General features: G+C 47.4%; 1 long non-coding RNA gene across 3 annotated transcripts in view; it reads left to right on the top strand.

The window, feature by feature from the left end:
* LOC131893888 (uncharacterized) overlaps positions 1–25,783 on the top strand; it is a 39,259-nt gene extending 13,476 nt beyond the window's left edge. For all 3 annotated transcript variants that reach the window (XR_009374760.1, XR_009374761.1, XR_009374759.1), the window contains 2 exons: positions 1,435–1,574; positions 25,701–25,783. This is a non-coding gene — a long non-coding RNA (uncharacterized LOC131893888). The remainder of the gene's footprint in view (positions 1–1,434; positions 1,575–25,700) is intronic.
* The last annotated feature ends 733 nt before the right edge of the window (positions 25,784–26,516 follow it).

The following is a 26,516-nucleotide window of genomic DNA, read 5'->3' as shown; positions in this document are numbered from 1 at the left end:
GCATCCGAGAGAGCAGCAGGGACCTGAAAGAGGAGCAGCAAGGTGACCATTCACTAGCAGAAGAGGACACTGTTTTGATTGTCTTTAGCACAAAGTAGAGGACCAATTGTTGGAGGTTTTACCCTGATGTAGACCAGGAGACACTCAAAATGTGGCAATTTGGGAATTTGAAGGATGTGGAGAACAATGGGGTCACATGGCTATTTCTGGGGTACACTGATGCCCTATAAAGGGACAACAGGAGACCTTGGCCAGCAGGGAGGGGCTCCTTCTGATACCAGAGGACCTCTGAGGGTCTCACTAGTAGCTGAAAGGAAATTGTACCCCCTTCTAGAATGGCAGTGAGGACCACGTGGGCTTCAGACACATTTGAGTGACATGTGGGTTGGGTATCCATGGAAGTTGAATATGTGGCTTTGTGTACTCCTGGCTCAGAGCCTGCAGATAGGGTGATCCTTTCTTCCTATGCCAGCCCTCCCCCTGTGATGGACAATGCTGCTGGGTCTTTCCATAGCATGATCGGAGGCTGCCCAATGACTGAGGAGAAAGCTCAGTGTAACCTAGTTAGCGACGTGCAAGGATTGATCAGAGGAAACAGATTCTGTGTTGGAGGAGTTGGAAGAGCTAGCTGGCACATACTCAGAGGGGCAGTAAGGACAGCCCTGGGGATTAGACTTTGATGGTCATAATGAATAGACAGAATGGACAAGCAAGCTACTGACTCCTGTTCAGTTGGGTGTTTGAACATTGGGGAAAGGGACAGTTAAGACAGCTTGAGGATGATTAGACCTTGGATCTGGGTAGATACTGTTTTCTGATGTCACAGGATGTCCTCAGGATTCCATTTCAGAGAAAGAATTTGTGCTCTTATGTAATACAAGGAATCCTGGCTGAAAGGGTGGTCATAACAGAATGGGGGGGGGGAGAGGAGTGGGCACAATACATCCCCTTGTTCTCATTCTTCTGCTCCTAGAATGTGTTGTAATTCACATAGTTGATCTAGAGGGTCTTAAGCAGCAGCTGACTTCACACAATAGCCAGGCTCCTAGACACCCCATTTTTTTCCATGAAAATCTGCTTGTATGGATGAGGGCTCTGGAGGGGTGTCCCTTTGGCCTTCACTGCCTGTAGAGGAGAAGAGATCTCCTCCAGCTCACATTCCAAAGCCACAGGAAGGTTAAGCAGCCTTCCTCCTCCTCAGCTCCATTTCCAGGCTACTCATCATTCTAGTGCCTGCTATGGCACTACTGAGCTGCCATGAGGTAACCCAGGGCCTGAGGCAGTCCAGATAACAGTACCTTCTGGGTGCCAACCCATGATGGGTCCTGTGAGGCTGGCTCACCTGCTCAAGGATGGCCCTCAGTTAGGTGTCATTCCCAGCCACCAGGGAGAATTCAGATACCAAAGCCACATGACTTTTTTTTTTTTTCCTAGGGGGATGGTAGGACTGAGCAACACAGATACACTTGGTCGTCTGGTAGACCAAAGAATGACTGAAACAAGACATGCATGCCCTGTGAGGAATAACCGGATGTGTTTGCCTATTGAGCACACTGTCATGACCTGAAGGACAAGTAAGCAATTCTCTCTCTCCTTCTGCCCACATGTTCTCAGGCCTGTGGAGGACTGCAGTAGGTCTGTGTGGAGAGCCCTCTGTGGCTTCTGCTAGGGATATCTGTGGGATCACTCGAGGTTCAGGGGTATTGTTTTGGCCCTGGAAATGTTGAGTACGTTTCAAAGAATGATCAGTTTCTTTTGCTCAGGGACAGAGTCAATATACCAGTAACCTCCCCAACTCCCAGAGCTCCACTTTCTCCGAAGACACAGCTTCAAAAACAAACAAACAAAAAGAACAAAGCCCCCTGCTGTAGGTGACATCACATCCGCTGCCCTATGGTACCACGTGACTATTTAGAGTCAGAGGTAGAGTTGCAAGGTTCATCTTCTCAAGTTGTTGACACCCCAGTATCCTCAAGAAGCTGGCCAGGTCTTGGGTTGCTGGGCCCTTGCGTTTTTGTCTTTTAATTTTACAGCAGCACAGAGGGCAGTGAGAACTTCAGACAGATGCTTTCATTTCCAGGAGCCGAGGACAGGTTCTCAGGACCCAGGTGGGATGAGGATGTCGGGTGACAGGAAGATTGGGGAACAAATGCCTCAGGGGGTTGTCTCAAGAGCATTCTGGGAGAACCCAGTCACAGCTGTGGTTAGGCAGTCTTTAATTTCCTTTGTGTGTGTTGGACACAGCAGTCATTTGTCAGGGAGTGAAGCCAGGCTGACAATGGAGTGCCCCGCAAAGCTCTACTCACATCCAGACTAGACCCGGTGCCATAAAGGGTAGGCAGCAGAGGCCCATCTCCTCACAGAGGGAAAAATAAGGCTCCCTGAAGAGACTGGGATGGGGAAGAATGTTCTGACTGTTTTAACTTCTGGTCCAATAGTATTGATTTCCCCGCCTCAATCACTCTGAGTATATCTAAACTACATGGAGTTAGATTACAAAATACTTCAAAATATTTATATTTTGACAAAAGCTTCCTCTTCACCAGATGTGCTGTGCTGAATGAAGGGGTCACTTGAATGTTGCGTAATTCAGCTGTGTGCTGGCATCTGGAGGCTGTACCAAAAAAACCCTATGCTGCCTGGCTTGATTGGCATGTAAGAATGCATAGGGCTCCTCTGGAGGTCAACAAGTCCCCCAGGTCTGAGAAAAACTTTGCCTATGAATACTTTTCTGAGATAGGAATCCATGGATTTAATTAAATTCTCAAATACACCCTGTGGTGGTTTGAATAAAAATGGCCCCCATAAGGCACACAGGGAGTGGCACTATTAGAAGGTGTGGCCTTGTTAGAGTAGGTGTGGCTTGTTGGAGGAAGTGTGTCACTGGGGGCAAGCTTTGAGGTTTCAGAAACTCAAGCCAGGCCTAGTGGCTCACTGTCTCTTCCTGCTGCCTGCCAGTCCAGATGTGGAACTCTCAGCTGCCTCTCCAGCACCATGTCTGCCTGTATCTTGCCCTGCCTGCTTCTTGCCATGGTGACGATGAGCTAAACCTCTGAGCTGTAAGCCAGCCCCAGTTAAATGCTTTCCATTATAAGAGTTGCTGTGGTTATTGTGTCTGTCCATAGCAATAGAAACCCTAACTAAGACGCCACACACACACACACACACACACACACACACACACACACACACACACACACACTCACACCCCTCCAAAGGTATTGAATATCTTCAGAGAACCAGAATAACAAAACTATGTTGCACAAAGGCCAAATTTTTTATGATGACTTGGGTCCAGAATCACCACCACCGCCGGTACCGTGATCATCTTCACTGACCATGTCCACTTCTGCCTCCACATTCACCATGGGCGGTCCTATGTCAGTACCCTCCGACATCCTCACCATCATTACTGTTGCCTCCATCTCTATTGTGACACCATCATCACAGTCACCATCATCATGATTCACTGTCACCCACATTGTCTCCTCCACTACCGTTGCTGTCATTATCACCTTCATCAGTTTCACCACGATGACTATCGTGGTGGTTTAAAGGAGAATTACCCCCCACCCCCTCCATAAGCTCAGGCATTTGAATGCTGGGTCCTCACTTGGTGGTGCCATTTGGGGAGGCTATGGGAAGATGTACGCACCCTGGCTGGAGGAAGTACATCACTGGGGGTAGCTGTAGAGGATGTACAGCCATACCTGTTTCTAGTTTGCTCTCGGCTTCCTGTTTGTGGTTAAAAGATGTGATCTCTCGGCTTCCTCCTCTGGTGCCTGGACTCTCTCTCCATGGAACCACAAGCCCAAATAAACTCGTTCTTCTGAAGTTGCCTTTGGCCATGGCATTGCATCACAGAAACAGAACCACCACGATGGCCATGGCCATCCTTACCCCATCCCCACCATCTTCATCACCATCGCTTCCCCCACAACTGTCATCGCTGCTGCCACGGCAACACCATCATCACCAGACCGGTCACCCTCACCACTTGGATCACAGATCCATTTCTCCAGAATAAGACACTTTTAACATTTACTAACAACCGTTTTGCTTTCTCTTTGGTTCACGTGATGAGTCATGTGATAACTGCTGCTGAGCTTATTACATGGCAGCTGCAGGACAAAAGATGCAGAGGAGGCTGGACGATCAGAAATGGCGTTCCCGCTAAGCACAGCGGTGCATACCTCTAATCCCAGCATGCGGGAGGCAGAAGCAGGCAGGTCTCTGTGAGTCGAGGCCAGCCCAGTATATAGACACGCTCAGGACAGCCGGGACTCCATAATGAGACCCCATCTCACTCTTCTAGCTACAAAAACCACCAGAAATGGCATTCTTCATGGGTCTTGTAGGGTTACAGGGCAGGCTGTTGGCCAGAAAGCCTAAGCCCCTTTGTGTGGCCTCTCCAGAAGGCCAACTCTGACTTGTTCACATTGTGACAGTAAACAAAGTGAGAACAAAAGCTGCTAAGATTCTTGAAATCTGGGCCCAGAAACGTATCATTTTGTCGCATTGTGTCGGTCAAAGCAATCACAGGCCAAGCAGGACTCAGGGGAAGGAGAGCTAGATCTCAGCTCTGGTTGGGTAACCTTCTGGTTATCCTCTTTGTCAGATGTGCCTACAGTTGCCTTCTTTTGCCTTTTGAGAGTGTGAGTGTGAGTGCGGGAGTGCGGGTGTGCGGGTGTGTGTGTGTTTGTGTTTTTTTCCTAATTACAAATTTTTATTACTGTTTGATATTAAAGTTATATTATTACTTATTATTTCTGTTTAGACAGGGCATGCTCCTTGTACAAAAGTAAAAAGACACAATGTGATGGGACCATAAAGAGTGGGTCCCCCAGCCCTCCTTCCTATTATCTCAGGCTCCCCATGTGCCTGCAGTAAGACAGCCTCTGTGGGCCCCAAACACCAGTTTCTTACCACAGCCAGGGCCTCACGTCCTACATGGAAGCTTCATCTCCTCAGAGCTGGGGAAACTCAGAGATAGTGGGGAGATGGGGACTCAGTGAGTGAGACACAGAGAGACAGGCAGTGTCGGCCAGGAAGGGTGGGGGAAGGGGTGGAGGCCTAGGAGAGAGAAGCCAGCGCTCACGTACGCTCATCTCAACAACCTGTGACAGCAAGTGACAACCCGTGGCTTTGGCCATCATCTACTTGCTCGAAGAGAGTCATTGGGTATGGTCACACTCAAGGGGAGGTTCTGCGCAAATGATGAACGCCCAGAGGTGGCGCCTTTGGGGGCCACTTCAGACACTGCCCGCCACCATCCCCTCCACTGTGTTTTGTGGTGTGGGTCTGTTGGACACGAGTTTTCTCAATTTCCATTTGTCTAAACAACTTTTCATTTAACTTCCAGTTCTGAAGGATGTTTCCCTAGGTAGGAATTCCAACTTAGTAGTTTGTTTCCTTTCGATGGCATTCCATTGTCTTCTGGCTTCCAGATGTGTGGGAAAGCTTGTCTTTGAAGAAAATGAGCTTTCTTGCTCTGGCTTCTTTGAAGATGTTCTTGTTGGTTTGGAGCAGCCTTGCTCTGATGTCCCTGAGGCTGCTTCTCCAGCTTAGCCTCCTTGCCATGTGCAAGTTTATTTTTTAAATCGATGGTAAAACATCATTTTATTGCTTTTAGCAATTAACTTCTAAAATATTGCCTCTGCTCCATTCTGTCTTTATTCTCTTCTGGACCTCGATTTCCACATCTCCCTGCTCTTCCTGTCTGTTTTTATTGTTTTTCCTTTGTCTGCTCTTCCAATTCATTTATTCTCTTTTCTGTCACATCTAACCTGTTGTTAACCCTATCAGCTGATCTCTTAATATTAGCTGTTGCCTTATTTTTTTTTAATTCTTTCTCTTACTGTGTATACGTGTGTGTGTGTGTGTGTGTGTGTGTGTGTGTGTGTGTGTGTGAGCATGAGCGTGTGCATGTGTGGAGTGGCCAAGGGTCAATGTCTTCTTTAGTTACTCCACCTTTTAAAAAACAATTCTCTTATTTGATGTGCATGGGTGTTTTGTCTGCAGGTGTTGTCTGTACTCCACATTCATGGCTGGTGCCCACAGAGGCCAGAAGAGGGTGTTGGATTCTCTGGAACTGGAGTTACTGTTGTGAGCCACTATGTGGTGATGTCAGTTGAACGCGGGTCCTCTGGAAGAGCCCACTGGTTTGGCTAACCTGGCTGACTAGCAAGTGCCTGGCTTCTGCATGGGTTCTGGAGAGTCAAACTCAGATCCCATATTTCTACAGCAAGTCCTTTATAGACTAAACTATCTCTTCCCCCACGTTCTTTATTTTTAGAATGTCTGTTTTTTTCTTCAGGGTAGTTTACTGGTTCCTTACACAGTCTTTTATCTTGCTTTCAAATGTGAGGTGCTCATCATATATATTTCAGGGTTCTTGTCTGACAATTCCAAAATCAGGGCTCCACATGGGTAGTTTTTATTTGTCTATTTTTTTCTACACGGTCTTGTGATCCTATCTCTTGAGTTGTCTGGTAGGTAATTTTTTGATTAAATGTCAGATAACGTGTGTGAAATACCATAGGAGTTCTATTTAATGTAACCTTCCTTGTCATAGGATTCTGGATGGTCAGGTCAGCTTGCAGTCTCAGACTGAAGTGACTCAAATCTAGCCACAAGTCTTCTCTTACTCTTTTAGTGTGATTCTCAAGGGCCCCACTGAGAGCTGGGATGTTTGATGAGGGCCCTCGATTCAGTATTGCCTCTCTGGCCTTAAGAGCCTGTCAAAGGCTGTGATCAGCTTTTTAAGGCCTAATAAGATGTATTTAACATATCAAATTCACCTTGTTCACACATGCAATTCAATAATTTTTGGTGTGTAACCATAAGTTTCAGAACATGTTCATGACCCGGGTAAGGCCTTCACCCCACAGAAACCGCAGATCTATTTTCTGTTCTGGGATTTTGTCTTTTGGGCATTTCATATGAGTGGGATCACATGCCTTGTGTGTCTGGCTTCTTCCCTTTAGTGTTACATTCTGAAGCCTCATTCGTGACAGAGAGATGCCATGGGTCGTCAGCAAGGTGTAGCTTTATTTTCTTGAATAAATGCTCTTTAAATCGTTACATTTTTGGTTAATTCCCTGAACTTGGAAAATAGTAGGGTTTGACTGTTCCATCCGTAATCACACTGATTTTTGGAAGGGAAGGGTTCATGGCGACACTTGTTCTGCTCTTGTGCAATCTTGCCTTATATTTTTGTGTATTTATACCATGGCTCACTAATTCACTCACTGGTTATAATAGTTTAAGAAAAAATAGATTCTGGTATTGGGAATATGGCTCAGTATGTACAAGCATGACAGCCTGAGTTCAGATCCCACCACCCATACAAAAAGGTGGATAGTACACCTGGGAGCTCTCTGACCAGCTAGTCTTGCCAAATCAATGTGCTTTAGGTTCAGTGAGAGACTATTGGTGGAGGTCTTAAGGCCACTCCATGTAGTTAAAAGGGAGGTTTATTTTGTGGGGTAACTTACAAGTAAAGGGATAGGTAACAGGGTCAGGGAAAGGTGCAGCACAGTCCAGCAGTGTTCTCTGGAGAACTCTGCTGGGTCTACCTCCAGCGTCCAGGATCCAGGAACCAAGAGAGCCAGCACATCTAGATCTCAGGTCTTAAGGGCTTCTGTCTCGGCCCTGCCTTGTAGGCGTGACAGTTACTGGAAGCCTCAGTGGGGGTAGTATTTCCAGGTCAAAGCAGGAACAGCTACCCACTATAAGAGACTTTGTTTCAAAAATAGGGTGGGGGGAGAGAGAGAGAGAGAGAGAGAGAGAGAGAGAGAGAGAGAGAGAGAGAGAGAGAGAGAAGATGCCTGACATTGACCATTGGCTTGTGCGTTCATATGTATGTTTTTTCTTTCTCTCTCTTCCTAACACACACACACACACACACACACACACACACACACACACACACAACATTATACACACAAAATGGGTTCTGTAGAACTTCTTAGGATATAGCCATATCATCTTTAAATGAAGACAGTTTTTGTTTCTTCCTTCCAATACCCATCACATGTATTTCTTTTTCTCAACTTATGCATACTATTTAAATTCTCTATTAAGCCACTGAATAATAGTGATGGAAATGGACCTCTTCATAGTCTGGTAAGAGAATAGCTTCTGGCTTTTGCATTATGATATCAGTCATTGGAGTGATGCTCTTCATTATGTTAGGAAAGTTGTCTTCAATTCCTGAAAGAATGTGTGCAGGGTTGAAAGTCACTTCTTTCTCAAATGTTTGGTGGAATGCCTTTCAGATAATGAATTCAATATTCTTGGCAAATAAAAAGCTGCTTTTTCTTGGGCTAGTTTTGATAATTTGTGTTTCTCAAGGACTCTGTTTCTTTCACATGAGTTGTCTAAATTTATTGGTATAAAGCTGATCACCACATCTATTTATTGTCTTTATGTCTGTCAGATCTGTAGTGATGACCCCTTTTTTGTTTGTTTGTTTTTCAAGACAGGGTTTCTCTGTGTAGCCCTGGTTGTTCTGGAACTCTCTCTGTAGACCAGACTTCGAACTTAGAGATCCACCTACCTCTGCCTCCTGAGTGCTGAGATCAAAGGTGTGCATTACCACCTCTCAGCTTTGATGACTCTTTTTTAATGTCTTTTACTTTTTTTCCTCTTTTTAAAATTTTATTTGCTTATTTATTTAGAGACAGAGTTTCACTCTATGGTCCAGGGTCATTTTTTAACTTACAACCCTCCTGCCTCAGCCTCCTAATTGCTAGAATAATAATTAATAGTTAACTACTTCTTTACCTTTTAAAAAATAGATTTATATATGTAGTGTGTGTGTGTGTGTGTGTGTGTATGTGTGAAAATAGTATGAATTGGTTCCCTCCTCCCCCAATAAGGCCCCCAAGGATTGAATGCTATGTAATAATCCTTCTGTACGCTGTACGCTGTGAAAATGTGTTACTGACATTGCTAATTAAAAAGCTGATTGGGCCGGGCGGTGGTGGCGCACGCCTTTAATCCCAGCACTCGGGAGGCAGAGCCAGGCGGATCTCTGTGAGTTCAAGGCCAGCCTGGGCTACCAAGTGAGTTCCAGGAAAGGCGCAAAGCTACACAGAGAAACCCTGTCTCGAAAAAAACAAAAAAAACAAAAACAAAAAAAAAAAAGCTGATTGGCCAATAGCTAGGCAGGATTTTGGGGGCAGAGAGAATGCTGGGAAGAAGTGCAGAGTTGGAAGAGTCTTCAGCCAGATGTAGAAGAAGCAATGTGGGAAGTTCATAGAGCAGGTAAACAAGCCTCAGGGTAGCACATAAATTAATAGAAATCAGTTTATTTAAGTTGTAAGGGCTGGCTGGAGACAAGCCTAAGCTATCGGCCAAGCATTTATAATTAATAATAAGTCTCTGAGTGGCAATTTGGGAGTGGCTGCCAGGACACAGAGAAACTCTGTCTACAATTGAACTCAGGTCATCAGGCTTGGCAGCAATCACTTTGCCTACTGACCCACCTCACCATCCTCAGACTCCTTTTTTTTTTGGTTGTGAGCCTAGCCTTTAATGGCTGAGCCATCTCTCCAGCCCTCAGACTCCTTTTTTAAAAAATTCAGTATAGGTAAAGTTTTTGAAGTTTTCTTTAGAGTTCTTTTTTTTTTTTTAACCAAGTTTGTCAGTCTTTTCATTTTGTTGAGTTTTGCTATTGTTTGCCAGTTTTTATTTCAGGTTCCTACTTTCCTGGGTGTCAGGACCTTCTTTCCTTCTTGGATTATAATCTCCTTTGGAGGCCACACTTCATTTCAGGCCAGCCTGTCTTAGGAGAACAATACTGTTAGCCAGCCTATGTGACAGGGTGGTGAGGCATAGACACATCAGTGCCTTTGGCAGGACTCTGTCAGACATGAACCATGTAAGAAACGTCACGTGTGCAGGGGCTTTGATGTTGGAACCCATAAGCAGGTTTCCCTAGCACCAGACTCCTGGCATGATAGTGTTTAAATCACATGTAGCTGAACCCAGGAAACATGCCTAAATCCTATGACTGATAGAAGATAGGCCACAGAGAGAAGCATGGAGTTCAGACAGCCAACACATGTAAATGGATGGTCTCAGAAAATTAGGAATATTGCTCACAAGCGGTCCTAGAACCCTCCTTGAAGTAGAAGGGTGCTGCTAGCTCTTCTTCTGAGGCTTAGGACTCCAGGACCATCCTACCTCTCCCCTGCCTCTGTGGCATTACAGTCAGAAAAAGCAGAAAGGACACTGAGGGATCTCATTTTCTACTGAGCTCCTCCGGGGTTGTGGGTCTCCTGATGGTTGCACAGCATCTTGGCTTGCCCCCATGCTTCCTTCCAGCCCATACTCTCCATGGGTTGATTCTGGAGGATGCTTAGCCGCAGAGAAGGGCCATTTCCCTTTGAGGAGCAGCCTTTTTGGCAGGAAGAAAATGCTAAATTGTCTCGAAAATTCCAGCCCTAAGCTGAACCAGCTTGTTTGAGGTCTACCAGCTTCGAGACTCAGAGCAAGCGAGTGGCACTGAAGCTCTTCTGGACCTGCGTTAGAGGGTGTGTGATGCTGAGGGCAGGAGACCAAGGATTTGAGAACTAAAAGTGACTTCAGAGGACTCTGGCTCCAGGCCTCGGGCACTCATGGGGTTTGGGTTTTCTGGAGTGAGCTGAACTTCCACAGACCCGCTTGGACTCTCTGTGGGCTCAGGGACTCCAAAGGCTGCCGCTAGCCTCCCATGCGCTGCTCTCTCTGGAAATGACCAGCTGTAGTGATGCAAATACTCTTTACCATAGACAGCGGTCTCCATGGATACCACCAAAGGAAAGGCGAGCAGCAAGGGACCACTTCCCACCCTCAGTGTGCACAGTTGTGGAACAGTTTACGGTGCAGGCATCCAATGGTAGTTGTTAATGTCTGTCCCCATCCTGCCTGGTCTCTAGCTATACACATCTCCTGCACCTTGGCATCAGCCTTGCTGGACTTTCATAGGTAGCCTTCCAGGGCCAAATAGCTACAGCATGACTAGAAACAGCTTCTCTTGGACCATAGCCTTAGCACCAGCACAGTAGATGGAGTTCACTGTCTATTTTGCAGAGATCCTCAGAATCCACTCAGTGCCGGTGTCCTCTGACCATGTACTGTAAGGAATTGAGAGACAGAGCCCCCAACTCGTTAGCTGTTCTGCCTGAGGCAAGTCCCATGCTCCCTCTGTGCCCTGGCACTCTCCTGGTTATGAGATGGACTTATGTGTTATGTGAGTTTGTCCATGGAGTGGACATGGCTATCAGCGATTCTCTTTGGCCTGTTTGAGAAGTCTGTGTGTGCAGTGACATCACGAGCTGCAGGATTACTGCTGTTTGGTCAGTTCTGACAAAGCTGGTCCAGTTAAAATCATCAGCCCTTGAGGTTGGGATATATGATCTTCCAAACCTGGTGTACATCCATGTGCATGTACATGTGTGTGTGCGTGTGCGTGTGTGTGTGTGTGTGTGTGTGTGTGTTTGTGTGCGTGTGCACACACGCGCATACACATTGGGCTCTACAGAATATTCTAAGTAGGGGTCCTTCTCTCCTTTCTGACTTCCTGATGTGGCTGATCGGATGCTGCTTGCTATCTTGGGCTCCCCTGCTACTTGGGGTCCTGAGTGAGGAATGCCAGGTGCCCCTAGCAACACAGATGGGGTACCCGTCAGTCCCAAGACCCCTTCTCCCATAGCAGAGATCCCAAAAGAGAAGAGACTATCCTCCTTTTATTTAATGTCTACCCTTCATTCCTTGGCCTGGGTATGGAGGTCCTGCAGAGCTGGGGGAGCTTTTCAATCCAGCCCTTACCCTACTATGGGCATCTAGCAACCCAGCTGGCCCTCAGGATCTCATAAATGGCATGGATTTATTACTCAGACAGAATGTTCCAGAGGTGACCAGTCCAGGTACATGAGTCACAGCACACATTTCAGGAAGGACTCTGGGCTTCTAGTGAGTAACTGTAGTAACGGTTAAACACAGGTTTTCTCCACAGCGGACTTCTGTGTCTGAGCTCAGAGGGAGCAGGGTTTGAATCATTGTGGAGACAGAGAAACTCCACAGGCATCTGGAGTGTCCAGCCCCTCGGGTTGTCAGGGATTATTAGCACTTTTCCCAAGCAGCCTGGGGAGTTCTCTGGTTTCTGTTGACTCACACCATCTCATGGTCTGCTCTGGGCCAGCATTCAATTCCCTCCTATAGCAAAGGAAGTCTACTTAGTGTCTGCACTTTGCACCTCCCAGTTCTCTTCTGCCCCCATGTCTGTCAAATAGGACTAAGGTTGCCAAGTAGCTCATCTTAAGATAGGGAGCCATATCATGGTCACAGGCACCCCACAGCATCTCTGGTGTGATGTCTGAAACATCAGGAGGACCTGATGTGGCGGCTGGGGTCTTTGACTGCTAAGATGGTACCGGGGCCATGTGGATGGAGCAGAGTGGTGCCATAGCTCATAGCCAGCCAGAAGACATAGCCCCACAGCTATGAGTGTGCTTGAGAAGCCTCCAAGCCCGTGAATAGCCCCCAGTGAACACAACCCGGGACCCTGGGCAGGGGGACAGTGGCAGAGGAGTGGAAGTTGCTTAAGCTGCTCTCTGCGGCCATCTGTTCTACAGCTAAAGCACTTGTCACTCAAAGCCCCCACCAGGCCCCTCTAGCCCTCTCTAGGTTCCAGTAGTAGTAGCCTCAATGCCACTCTGTGGGCCAGTTACTATTTTAAGATCTGGCTGGATGTGCCCCAGGACTTTACTCACGTGCAAGTCAGCTCTCCCTGATGCCACTGTCTGGGCTTCTCAGTCAAGATGAGAAGCCCCTGTGACTCTGAGCTAGGAAGCTGGGAGTCGTGTAGGCAGGACAATGTTTGCACCAATGTCCAGGGAACAGAGGGGATAGGGACAAGGTACCGCTGGGCAAACTGGAAGCAGGTTGCCCAGCTCAACATTGGTGGTGTCCCCATATACATTCCAGTGAGCAGCACGGGACAGCCATAGCAGGAAATCAGAGGGGACTCCCCCTCCCCAGACATTCTGCAGGGTGCAGGGTGAAGAGCACCCTCCCAGGGCTGGGACAGCAGACACACCCCAACCACAGGCACTGATGGCTTTAACGAGACCAGGTTCAGCCGGATTGATTGACAACACTAATCTTGGGGCTAAAGACATCACTGCCAAAGAAGGGGTGCTTTGCAATGGGAGTGATACAGAGTATCTTCACCTCCTGTGTTGTCCCCAAAGCTCCTAGGAAGAGCCCGGGACAAGATGTTGGGGTCCTTGAGTAGTCATGTGTAGGATTTTGGGATTCTGTGTCCAGGGAAGCCATGAATAGTTACAGGAAGCGTCCTATGTATGTGGCTATGCATGTATAAATGTATTTTGCATATGTGTATATGCACTCACACACACCTCTGTACATAGGTATACACACACGTAAGTTGAGCACATGTTGGCACAAACATGTATTTCAATGTATATGTGTGGCACATAAATGCAAAGCTATGCCTGTGTGGTCATATACACACATACACATGTACATATATTGCATATGAAATACATGTAAATGTTCATGTATACACCTGTGAGCACATGTGTATGTAGTGCACATATTCACACACTACATACATAACTGCATTCTAATACATGTGTGACTGTGTGTACATATATGTGAATGTGTGTACATGTAGGCTTGCATGTATGCATGTATATGCAATCATGTGCATACATATTCATACATATGCCCATGTATGTATATATATATACATATACATATATGTATGTGTGTATACACATATATAAATGTGTATTTAACTGTATCCAGGTGCTCTTGACTTGGACAAATCGTCTCAGAATTGAGCTGGATGTGTGTGGGAAAAAGACTTTCTAGAACACAGCAGCTAGCTGAGATCAGCTGTGCAGCCAACACATGTCAGCCAGGCGGAGCTGGGGGCTCACAGGAAGCTAACCCCCTTCTTAGAAGTCCTCAAGGAGGGAACAGGATGTGCTGTGTGAGCGGGTGGGGCGGTGCTGGCTTTCTCTGAGTCACACACTCAGGCTGTTTCCAATTATGTGTCCAGCCAGCACAGAAACTGTCGTGTAGGGGCCTCATGGCCTGCAAGAGTGTGCTTAGAGCTTTACCTACTCCTCAGAACCCTGATCCACACGGTACCACAGAAAGCCCAGGGCTCAGCCAGGCTGTGGTGTGGCTGCTGTTCCCCGAGCCACTGGCCTGCTGGTTCTGACACCACATTTAGGACTGTCTTCCCGAATCTTGTGATGAGTTGGTGACTTGGTGGCTGCCCCCACCATGGTGAGCATGAGGTTATGAGTTCTGGGGGTGTCTTCTCTATCCCTCCAGGGCCTACTCCATTCTGTTTTCAGTGGTGGCAGGAAATATTCTTCCTCATGTCCCTACAACTCAGTTAGTGGTAGTTATGTTTCCATCTTTGGGTCAAGGATGGCTTGAGCTGCATCCCGAGGATCCTTCCAACTGTCCCCAGAGCACCCATGAGGTCTTGCCACCCAGGCATGGAGATATTAAAGTCTCCATCTAGGCAAATCCTTAGCTTCCTAGAATCACTTTAGTACTGCTTCTGGGGTCCTTCAGGGGGTGCAGGGGATGCTCCCCACTGTTAGGACACAGGCCCTGCTCATCTTTGAGGCCACTTGTCCCATATTTTTACTATGTCACCTCCCAAAGTTGCCATCTCAGGCTCAGTCTGTGACACAGGTCTTTCTAGAATCTTTTGTTCCTGCCTAAAGGACCTTCTATTCTCTTTCTAAGACTTAACATCACGAAAGTTGACACAGGTCCATTTCTTTTTTCTTTAAACTAGCTAGACCCAGAATATGGGAGGTAGGGTGCTGTTGAGGGGGCCAGATGCAGAAAGACTCCAGAGGATACAGACCGGATACTGAAGGCAAGGCAACAATGTATATCATGGAGTTATAGACTCCATTTCCTCCTGAATAGAGTGGGCACTACCCATGCAGTTTGTATTGCTGATTACGGCATTGACTCACCCACACGTCCCTGACAATGCTCCCTCCATTTCATCTTTCCTCTGAGTACTGTGTGGTTCATGCTTCTCGCTGTGCAGGAGTCCCTGCGGAGGGTATGCTGGTGGCTAAGGCACAGGCCTTGTCAGTCTATTATACCGATGGTTCTCGACCTGTGGGTCATGACCTCATCGGGGGTTGCATATCAAGATATTTACCTTACAATTCATAACAGTAACAAAATTACAGTTATGAAGTAGCAATGAAATAATTTTGTGGTTGGGGGTTACAACATGAAGAACTGTATTAAAGGGTCACAGCATTAGGAAGGTTGAGAACCATTGGTCTAGAATGTCATTCTCAAAAGAGATCCTCTGGCTAGAGGGCTCTGACTGGTTAATCAACACACTACAGGTTAATCCTCTGCCTTAGGCCCTGTGGTTTGAGGCGTTCACAGTCAGGCAGGTGCCATTCTCGGTGAATAATCTGTGTTAGGCATTCTGCAGGTTGAGGGTGATGTCTGTGGAGAATTAATGACTGGACTATTCACTTGCAATTTTAATTTGACTTACCCTGAATTGGTTAGGCTTATGTCAACTCGATACAGGCTAGAGTCATTTTGGAAGAGGGAATCTCAATTGAGAAAATGTCTCCACCAGGTTGGCCGGTGGTGCACTTATTTGATTGATGATTGATGTAGGAAGGCCCAGCTCACTGTGGGTGGTGCCACCCTTGGGCAGGTGGTCCTGGGCGCTGTAAGAAAGCAGGCTGAGCAAGCCTGTAAGCAGCACTTCCATGACTTCCCTGGATGATGGATTATAAGGTGTAAGATGAAGTTAACCCTTTCCTCCCAAGTTGCTTTTTGGTCATGGTGTCTTATCACAACAATAGAAACCCCAACCTAGACAGAAATTAGTACCTGGTCATGGGGCATTGCTGTGACAAACCTGATAATGTTTTGGGAAGGATTGTGGAAGGACTTTGGAGCTTTGGGCTGGAGAAAACATTGGGTGTTCAGAGCTTAATGAGTTGTTATAGGAACTTAGAAAATAATACTGAGGCTGGGTGGTGGTGATACATGCATTCAATCCCAGCACTCAGAAGGCAGAGGCAGGTGGATCTCTGTGAGTTTGGTGCTGGCTTGGTCTACAGAGTGAGTTCCAGGATAGCCAGAGCTACACAGAGAAACCCTGTCTTGAAAAAAACAGAAAAAAGAAAGAAAGAAAGAAAGAAAGAAAGAAAGAAAGAAAGAAAGAAAGGAAGGAAGGAAAAAGAAAGAGAAGACAATATTGGGATCTTGGAAGGGAAGAAGGCTGAGAGAAATGTTGATGATGAGGGGTCTGACCTGTGAAGTACCAGGGAGAAGTCTGGAGAATCCCTCAAAGAATCTATTGGGGGTGGTTTGATATTTTGAGTTAAGAATGTGTGGGTGCTGCTCAGCCGGGGATGGAGAATCAGCTATAATTGAGAAGAGACCAGAGTCGTTGGGCAGGATCTTCTAGGAAGTGCTTCTGCAGGGTCAACACACAGAGGCTGTGGTCCAGAGGTTGCCAAGGCCGTTCCCTACGCTAGCAGCTGAACTTGGTAGTGTGTAAGAGTCAGCTTACCAAGTGATACTGATTTTAGAAGGTGTGAGGGGGTGGTGGAGAGCCACAGAGGCATGGCACTGTGTGGCAGGGCTGGAGTCCCCGAAGAGGTCAGAAGATGCTGTTAGTGTAGGTGCAGCCCATGCTTCAGTCAAAGCCCTAGGTCTGAAGAAGGGTAGAGAAAAGCTGAGTCTTGTCCCCATGTGGCAGGACCAGCGTCCCTGAAGAGTGCTTAGGAGAGGCTACTGCGTGAAAGTGCAACCCCATTGCAGAAGAATACCCCAACGTTTTGGAAATACCAGCACCATGGGACAATCACCCAGGACAGCAGAAGCTATGGAACAGAGTGGGCCTGAGCCTATGAGACACACTAAGTAAGCCGTGGAGAGCCCTTTGGATCTAGAAGACTGTGAGTCCCAGATGCTGGATGCTGAGCTGTTTAACAGTGTTGGAGTTTGCTTTGCTTTGTTCAGACTGTAACTGTTCTCTGATTCTTCCCTTTTAGAGAGCATGTAACTTATTTGTTTCTGTTACAGAAGCCCACAGTTGAGAGATTTTGGAGAGAGACTCTGACATTCTAAAGAGACTTTGGATATTGTAAAAAACATTGAATTTTTAAAGTGTGTGAGACTTCTAAAGTTATTTGTGATGTTAATGAGATCTCGAGGATGAACAAAAAAAGGGGAGAGGTATATGATGTGTTTGTGTATCAAGTTGACAAGGGGTCAACTGTGCTGGCTGTTTTTTGTTGACTTGATACAAACTTACCTGGGAAGAGGAATCTTAATTGATAAAATGCCTCCATAAGATTGGCCTGTAGAGCCGGGCGGTGGTGGCACATGCCTTTAATCCCAGCACTCTGAGGTAGAGGCAGGGGGATCTCTGTGAGTTCGAGGCCAGCCTTGTCTACAGAGCGAGATCCAGGACAGGCACCAAAACTACACAGAGGAAACCCTGTCTTGAAAAACAAAAAAAACCAAAAAAACAAAAAAACAAACAAAAAAAATGGCCTGTAGGCAAGTCTGTGGGAAATTTTCTTAATTAGTGATTGATGTGGGAGGGTCCAGCCCATTGTAGATGGTGACACCTCTAGGCAGGTAGTTCTGGGATGTATAAGAAAGCAGACTGAGCAAGCCAGGAGAAGCAATCCAGTAAGCAGCACCCCCTCCATGGCCTCTGCATCAGCGCCTGCCTCCAGGTCCCTGCCTTGATTTCCCTCAGTGATGGACTTCGCTGTGAAACTGTAAGCTGAAATAGACCCTTTTCTCCCAAGTTTGTTTATGGCCATGTTGTTTCACCACAACAATAGAAACCCTAACTAAGACATACCCTTTTGAAATTTTTCAGAAAAAGAAAGTCATCAAATTTCTTCAGATATCCTTACAGAAATTCAGACTTTGGTCAATGATTTTACCTTCACTTTATCTGGGTTTCTAATTTCTAGTCACTAATGCATTTTAAAAGTGTTTTTTTTTTTAATTCATCTTTTTTAGTTGTATTTACAGTCTTTCGGGGGAATTGACTTCTTTACCTTCAAAAAATAAAAGTCCTTGACTGATCTTTTTAAATATAAAACTTATAAATGCATACTTTACCTCCTTAAATTGTACTAATTTTAAGCTGGTGAGTTTGAAAAACATGTAGACCTTTGCAAACGGCACCAAGTTAAGACCTGGACACTGAACAGGGAACGTGGTGCCGACTGATAACCCTAGCACATGGGGGACCGAGGCAGCTCTCCTGCACCTGAGGGTTCAGCCTGCAGCCCCAGGAGTCCTGGACACCACTGTACTCAGGAAGAGGCCAGGCATTTTGTCCATAGAGGACCAGAAACCCCTCCCTGAGAGCAGTGAACCCAATACCTGCCTAGGGCATCTGTACCTACAGGAAGCAGCCCTGTAACCTGGAAAGCACATGGCTTGAGGGAGCTTGGGGAACCTGGGTCTACTGCCTGGATGTTGGGCCCCCTGGGTCATGAACATCCTGCCATCCTGCCTGGAGCTTGTCCAAATCAGTGCTTAGAGAAGCAGCTTATGCCCATCTATGCTGCTTGTGCTCACATTTCCAGTTACTCTCAAAAGAAAGGCTGGCCACAACAGCATCACTCACAGAGGCAAACAGTGGACCTAACTGGATGGAATTCTATTTAGCCATGAAAAGGAAGAAGCAGCTAAATATACCACCACAGGAGTGAACCAGAGAGCTATACTTAAAGAAAGGCTAAACACTGGAAGCTACAGTCACATGATTCCATTTTGTGACTTGTCCAACACAGGTAGGTCCAGAGACATCCCGCCTCCCTGTTCAATGTACGCTTGTCAGTTCTTCATTCTCTTGAATCTCCAGTCAGGTCAGTCCCTGGAACCACATAAGATACAGCGTGGATCCATGGGTAGACACACTGAAAAGCTGGGATCTGGTAGTCTGGGCTCTCAGGTGGAGAAGTCACAGCAACACAAAAGCTCGGTATGCTTATTGTATACAGCTGAACAGGGAGGTGGGTCATTGCATACAGCTGAACTGGGAGGTGGGTCATTACATACAGTTGAACAGGGAGGTGGGTCATTGCATACAGCTGAACAGGGAGGTGGGTCATTGCATACAGTTGAATTAGGAGGTGGTCATTGCATACGGCTGAACTGGGAGGTGGGTCATTGCATACAGCTGAACTGGGAGGTGGGTCATTGCATACCGTTGAATTGGGAGGTGGTCATTGCATACAGCTGAATTGGAAGGTGGTCATTGCATACAGTTGAATTGGGAGGTGGTCATTGCATACAGCTAAACTGGGAGGTGGGGTCATTGCATACAGCTGAACTGGGAGGTGGGTTATTGAACAGAGCTGAACTGGGAGGTGGGTTATTGAACACAGCTGAAGAGGGAGGCAGGTTTAGCTAATCTCAGTAGGAGCAGTCTTTGTAGGGGAACTGTCTTCAGGCAGTAAACATCCCGTGGGCAAAAAGCTATGGTGGATGTTTCTTCACACACTATTAGCATCCACACATGGACAATAGGAAGGCATTATCATCCCTCTGATCCTTATGCAGAGAAGCTTTGCTACTGCCATGGTCTGAGGCATTGGGGTCATTGACATGGCCCATGTTAAACAGTACACAGTCACTTGCTTAAATTCACTCACTCGCAGCCAAAAGGGCACAGGGAGAAGGGCACTGTCACACAAGTTGGCTTTGAGCCAGGCAGTGGTGGCACACACTTTAATCCCACCACTCTGAGGCAGAGGCAGCAGGATCTCTGTGAGTTCAAGGCCAGCCTGGTCTACAGAGTGAGCACCAGGACAGCCAGGGCTACACAGAGAAAACCCTGTCCCAAAAAATGAAACAAACAAACAAACAAAAAGCTGGTGGTGTTCTTCCTGGCAGCTTCGCTAGACCACATTTTCCCCGACCATGATGGTCATCTTGCCCTGAGGACCACAGCAAAGCAACCAGGAACCAAAACCACTGACACCATGAGCCCAAAGAAAATGCCTATCTTCCTTTCCGCCCGCTGATTTTCTCAATATTTTGTCACAGCGGCAGACACTGACTAACGGAGTGGTCAAGAGCTGAGCCGTTTCCCAGGGTAACCAGCTGGCAGCAGAGCAGAGCCCACTCCTGGCACTTCCTGGCCCCTGTGTAGACTGTCATTTCCAGAACCTGGTTAAACAGTCCAGCCTGCCCCTACTCTGCCAGGGAGAGTGCTCCCAAAGTGCCTGGATTTGCAAAAGGGCCAGTGTTAGAGTCTGTGGAAAGGACTAGAGCCCTAGTTGGCATAGGTGTCTGGCCCTCTGCCTTGTCTTTAGATTGACAGACTCCTCCCTTCCGGTCCCTAATTCCCGATGTTTAATGTATTAGTAAGGACCCCTCCCTCCTATTTATAACCCTGAGTAAGGCAGTGTGTCTTCTGTGGTTGGTTTTGTTTAATCTACTCCTGATCTGATGCTGACAGTTAGTGCGGTATGTCCCCCATCTGGGCTGGGTGTGACCTCAGAGGTGGCACAGCTCCTGGTCCTGAGACACACGGGCAGCGCCTTCCCACATGGAAAAAACCTCCTGGCTTTCCCGTCTCCCGCATGGGGAGTGGGGTGGGTGTTTTCAGGTGGGTGACATGTGCCAGGCAGAACGGAGCCAGTGTTTCCTCTTTCTCCACGCACACAGACACTTTTGAAGTCGGTTTGAATTTTTTGTGGAAACTTCATTTCTTATTTTCCCTCTTGTTTCTCTGGTAACACCAAAACAAAGCCACTTAGCCATGTCACCTGGCTCCCAGCTGCATTTCCCAGCAGACACCTAGGGCTGGAAAACTCAGTAGGCTGTGGGCGCCAGAAACCTGACCAAGTGCTGCCTTAACCCTTAAGAGAACTCCAGGGTGGGTTTCTGAGCTCTGGGGCAGTCTCAGGCCCCTCCTGGGAAGGTCATCTGCAGGCCCAGGATGGGCCAGGGCTGCTCTTCCCACCCTGCAAACGAGCGTCTTCTTGCTGTAAAATTAGAAAGCTGAGATGCTAAGACAGACCACACATTGAATAGTAGAACGAGAGGCCTCCGCCCAGCTTCCCCCCCTTATGTGGCCCCATGGGGGTGGGGAGGTGCTGGGGGAGGCAGCTGCGTGCTGCCTGACTGTTCCACAGGCCTGGGATCTGGCAGCTTCAATCCTTTCTGCTGACTTGTTCTATTTTTTTTCCCCTCTTTTTATCTAAACAAAGAATTCCCTATTTCTGTCCAGTTTTTGAATCTTCATGTGTACTCTGATAGCACAGGGACTTTTCAAACATGCCTAGCATATCATGCCTCCCAGCACCAATGATCAGGCTTCCCAGTCAGAGGGCAAGGCCCTGTGTGACACAGCTGGGCGTGCATGTAAGTGACATGGACAGTGTGGCTGCAGGGGACACACTCTCCTCCGCAGCATTTGACAGGGAGAATACCTGTAGCTTTGGCTTCTCAGCAAACCTGTCTTCTTCCTAACCTAAAGTAGTGGAATACTAGACAATCATGAAAATCTCCAAGGTCCCAGTGTCCTGGGTTCCTGGGGTCACTGTCCCATTGGCTCTGCTGTATGGCTTTTGCCAAATGGCCAAGTGCTCTAGCCTCTCTCTGTTGGGAAGATCACAAAGACTAGAATTATCGTATTATTGTCTAAACAATCTCATCACAATGTGTGTTATGCTATACTTAGAGCATACAAAATTAATTTACAGTGCTTTGTAGCTTATAATTAAGTCTGGGGGAGAGAATTTCAGACAAAATAGTTATTTGAAAAGCAGTTCCTAACTCTTCCATCCCGGAACCCTTTCAAATGCATCTGGGCTAGAAATTCCCCACCCTCTTTAAAAATGTACTCAGGCCAGAAGCCAGGGAAAGCTGGGCCCTGGCCCAGAGCGTCCAGCTTTTGTACAAATGATACACCGGGCAGGGCCAGCGGAGGGCTGTCTGTCCCTGAGAGTGACCCTGGCCCAGGAGACAGAGCCAGGGTCTGGGTGGTGGTAAGACCCCAGATCCTTGCTGCTGCAGAGAGGTGGTAACTCTGGGAGAGCCCCAGGACTCTTGCTGGGTCAGCAAGCTCTGCTCCCAGTTCCTGCTCCTTCCAGGCTTCTGGGATCCACTCCTGTGGCAGCTGTCAATAGACACACACACCTTAGGGTAAATCTCTCCATCAGCCTGTGAAGGGATACAGATGGGCGAGCCCTCTAGTCTGAGACAGAACTGCCTCAGTTCTAAATTGAGCATAGGCAGCGAGCCACTGGGACAGAGTCCTCCTTCAAAAGGAGGAGGGAAATCATGGGACTTGAATTTTAAAAATGATGCTGCCCAGTAGAAAGATGAAGCTTTGCATCAGCTCCTGGAGAAGCAGGTGTTGAGCTGGACTAGATGTTCAGGACATGTCTGGGAAAGTTAGGCGACAAGAAGCCTCAGTGGCACAAGGTTGGGGACTAATTCAGGAGCAGAAATGGTCCAGACAGATAGGAGTTCTTGAGCCAAATCACCCCTCTGTGGAGCCCTGTGACCCGTGGGAGTGACCTATGTGTGTCATGAGGAGACAGTTGTGACCTGAGAGCTGAAAACTGCTGACTGGCCTTGCTGGCACTCATTGAACCAGCAATGGAGTTCATGTCTCCTCTAGGGTCCTGGAATTAGACTCCCATGACTCCCACACGGTCCTGAGAAGGGCATTGTGGGTGAACTACTGCCCTGGCTCAAAGGACATGGTTCTCTGAGGGGAATTCAATCTTGCTCACCCTGCCTGACCAGGATGAGGTCAGTGATGTGGCCACTTGGTGTGTTTAGGATCCACCGCTCTCTGGACAGGGGTCAGAGAAATTTCAGAACCTGACAGACACACACACACACACAAATGAGTGTTTTATCTTCCCCGAGATGGCAGACCACCTCTGAGAGTCATTCCAGTCAGAACAGGAAAGAGGGATTTTGCCAAGTCAGTGGCCAAACGTTCTGGGCCTGGGCTCTTACTGATCGATGCCAGAATGTTATGGTCACACCCTAGGTCTGTACAGTTGCCTTGAGTACAAGAGGGAGCCAATGCTTCCACGTTGTAGGAGGCAGCCATGATGGGGCTGAGTAGTGGAATCCTCTGCGTGTCCAGTAGACTGTAAGGGTCTGAGCCTTTCTCTCCCGGTCCACACACCCCAGATGCAGGCTGGTGTGATTTTCTTCCTGCCTCTGTCTGCTCATGTGACATGCATGTGGGTGCAGGCATTGCACTTTCATACTAATGTTTATGGCTCTAATTCAGCTCCATGGACTCCACAGTCATCTCCTTTCCATGTGTAAGCAATAATTTTTTCAAGCCACAAGACCCCCTGGATCCTCTTGTTTGTTGGGTCCTGATTTTCAGGGGGACAGGTTCAGAATGCACCAGAAAATCGACTACCCAGAGCCTTATGGTCATAGAGAAACTCAGAGGACACACCCTTAGAAAGCCATCCCTGTGTCCTAGGGAAAGGGGGCAGGTGCTGGCATCACTACCCAGAGGTCAGTGGTACCTTCTGTGGGCCAAGGCAGGAGAGAGTCTCGGGATCCAAAACATGTTGAGGGCCCCAACAAGGAGACATAATGGAGGCTTATGTAACACTTAGGTGCCAGGGCCAGGCTGCGGCTGTTTTTGTGGCCAGTGAGTCCACAGCACAGCCCAAGGCACCCATTCCCAGGGAATAACAAAATGACTCATAAAACACAGTCTTCCTGGGAGACGTGTGGGATACAGAGTCAGGCAAGTTATAGGACAGCAGAGAGGGCAGAGGGCAAGTCTTCAGGGCCCAATGCAGGGCCTGGCAAGAGAAGGTCTTAGTGATTGTCCTATGAACATATAATATTTGAGGGAACAAAGTAACTATTGGAAAGTTCAGAGGACCTGTAGCTGCCTGTGTGTAGGGAAGTGGTTGTGTGTTGCTGGAGTTATCTCCAGTCCCGCCCAGGCCCGCAGCCACTCAGACCCAAATAAACACACAGACACTTATATTATTTAAACTGTTTGGCCTAATGGCTCAGGCTTCTTGCTATCCAGTTCTTATATCTTAAATTAACCCATTTCTATTAACCTATAAGTTGCCATGTGGCTTGTGGCTTACTGGTACTTTTACATCTTGCTTCCTCTGTGTCTTGCTGGTGACTCCTGACTCAGCCTTTCCTTTCTCAAAAATCTCCCTGCTGCTTATCCTGCCTATACTATACTTCCTGCCTGGCTACTGACCAATCTGAGTTTTATTATCAATCAATCAGAGCAACACATTCACAGCATACAGAAAGATATCCCCAGCAGTTGTGGCTTGGGTTATAGGTTTAAACATTAAAAATGGAATGTTAAATTGAATCACCATGCCAAGGCTGGCTCAGTGATGTTGAGGAACACCTTTTGGAAAAAATAGTAGGGATTCCCTCAAAGTCCAGCTCTACTCATATGAGATCTCAGTATGCCTAGAATTCCAGCACTTCTGATCCAGAAGCATGTTTCTTCACTAATCCCAATGGCTGAAACACAGTTTGTGTAACACTGCTAACACTCTGAAGGTAAGGCAAGCTTGTACTTCATTTGGGGGTGCAGGTGTGGGTGCAAGTAGGTACCAGGGCTGCCAAGGAAAACCAGTCATGTGATTCAATAGAAGGCCAAATACCTTTTCTGTTGGACATGTGCTTGGATCCTTCATCCCCACTGGATCCTTTATTTCAGCTGTGAATGCTTTATCCCCTCTGAATTCTTCATCTTCACTAGCTCCTTCATCCCAGCTGTGAGTTCTTCATCTCTACTGGATCCTTCATCCCAACTGTGAATCTTTCATCTCTACTGGATCCTTCATCCCCATTGGATCCTCCATCCCATCTTCATTGGATCTTTCATCTCACTGTGAATTATTCATCCTCCCGGGATCCTCCATCCCTTGGATCCCCCCATCCCCTCTGATTCATCTCTCCTGTGAATCCTTCATCCTCACTGTGAATTCTTGGGACCCAGAGCTTGAGCACCTGTGCCTTTGTGTTCACAAATCCCACACTGATGAGGGATCCTGTGGGCCTGGGCCCAGGACTACCGCCTGGATCAGAGGTTGTGGCTCACACTAGGTCAAGATGGCTGAGGGACAGAATCTGGGAGGGACAGTGGAGGGCAGTAGCTAGCCCTCTCAGGCTAGTAAGCAGGGAATTCCAGATAAAGGAGGAGTGTAAATGAGGCCACTCAGGAGGCCAGACCTTTAACACATTAAAGCGCCTTGGGAAACAGTCAAACCATAGTAGAAACAAAGCTGATTAATAACTAGAAGTAAATCAAACGTATCATGTGCTGCCCATTGACATCCCATTCCCCAGCAGGTCACACAGGTAGAAGTGGTCCTGTGGGACGTGATGTCTTTCCTCTGCAAGCTTGCTGAATGAACCCATCTAATGGCACATTTCTGAGACTGTCATTTGATATAAGAGTATAGCTAAGTGTTCATTTTCTCCTCCTCTTTCTCCTGTTCTTTGGTACTTTTGAGATAGGGTCTCGTGAAGCCCAGGCTAGCTTTGAACTCATAGAGATCAGCCTGCTTCTGCAGCTCTAGTGCTAGGATTAAAGTTGTGTGCTACCACACCTGGTACAATGATGACTTTTTATGGTTTGTTTGCAGACTTCTCCCCCTTCTGTTTTACTGTCTTCAAAGGAAGAAAACAGCGGTCATCCTTAACTAACGCTTACAATCTGAAGGCCTGCTGAAGTCAAGTCACAGTGAGTGCTGAAACATCAGCACTGTGTACTTATAATCATTAAACATTTAAACACTTTAATTATTAAATTTATTTTTTGTGTGTATAGGGTGGGGTGGTTGCATGCCAGCACACATGTGGAGGCCAGAGGGTAACATGCAGGAGTGGGTTCTCTCCTAGCATGTAGGTCCTGGGGATCAAACCCAGGTCCACATTCAAAGCATTTTAAAGACTTACTTTACGTGTATAAATGCTTTGCTTGAATGTATGTATGTTCACTGTGTGCTTGCAAAGGCCAGGAGAGGATGTCTGATGCCTTGGAACTGAAGTCACGGACAGTTGTGAGCCACTGTGTGGGTGGTGGGAACTGAACCTGGGTCCACTTCAGTTAGTGTTTTTAGCCCACTGTCTCCCTGGCCCCTTCAGCGCGGTTTTGATATGTTTACAGTGTGGATGTGGGAAGGTGTACATGAGCGTGGCATGAGGCTAGGTGGAGAGATGCTCTGCTTACAAGGCCCTGAGATGCAGTGGTGCAGCCTGGGCTGAACATTTGTTGCCAGTGGGTCCCCAGCTCCACCCACACTCGCAGGTTCTATGTCTGAAGAGTGCCTTCCGCCACCCTTACCATCCCTGACTCAGGACCTGGAGTGGACTTCCTCTAAGGCCCCTTCTCAGCCCTGGGATGCTGTACAGTGTCTGGAAGTGATTCATACAAGCTTGATGAGCATTCAAATGGATTG

The sequence above is a fragment of the Peromyscus eremicus genome, chromosome 16_21 (genome assembly GCF_949786415.1).
Source record: "Peromyscus eremicus chromosome 16_21, PerEre_H2_v1, whole genome shotgun sequence".
Classification (NCBI taxonomy): domain Eukaryota; kingdom Metazoa; phylum Chordata; class Mammalia; order Rodentia; family Cricetidae; genus Peromyscus; species Peromyscus eremicus.
Note: the sequence above shows the minus strand (reverse complement) of the source record. Positions and strands in the feature narration are given on the sequence as shown.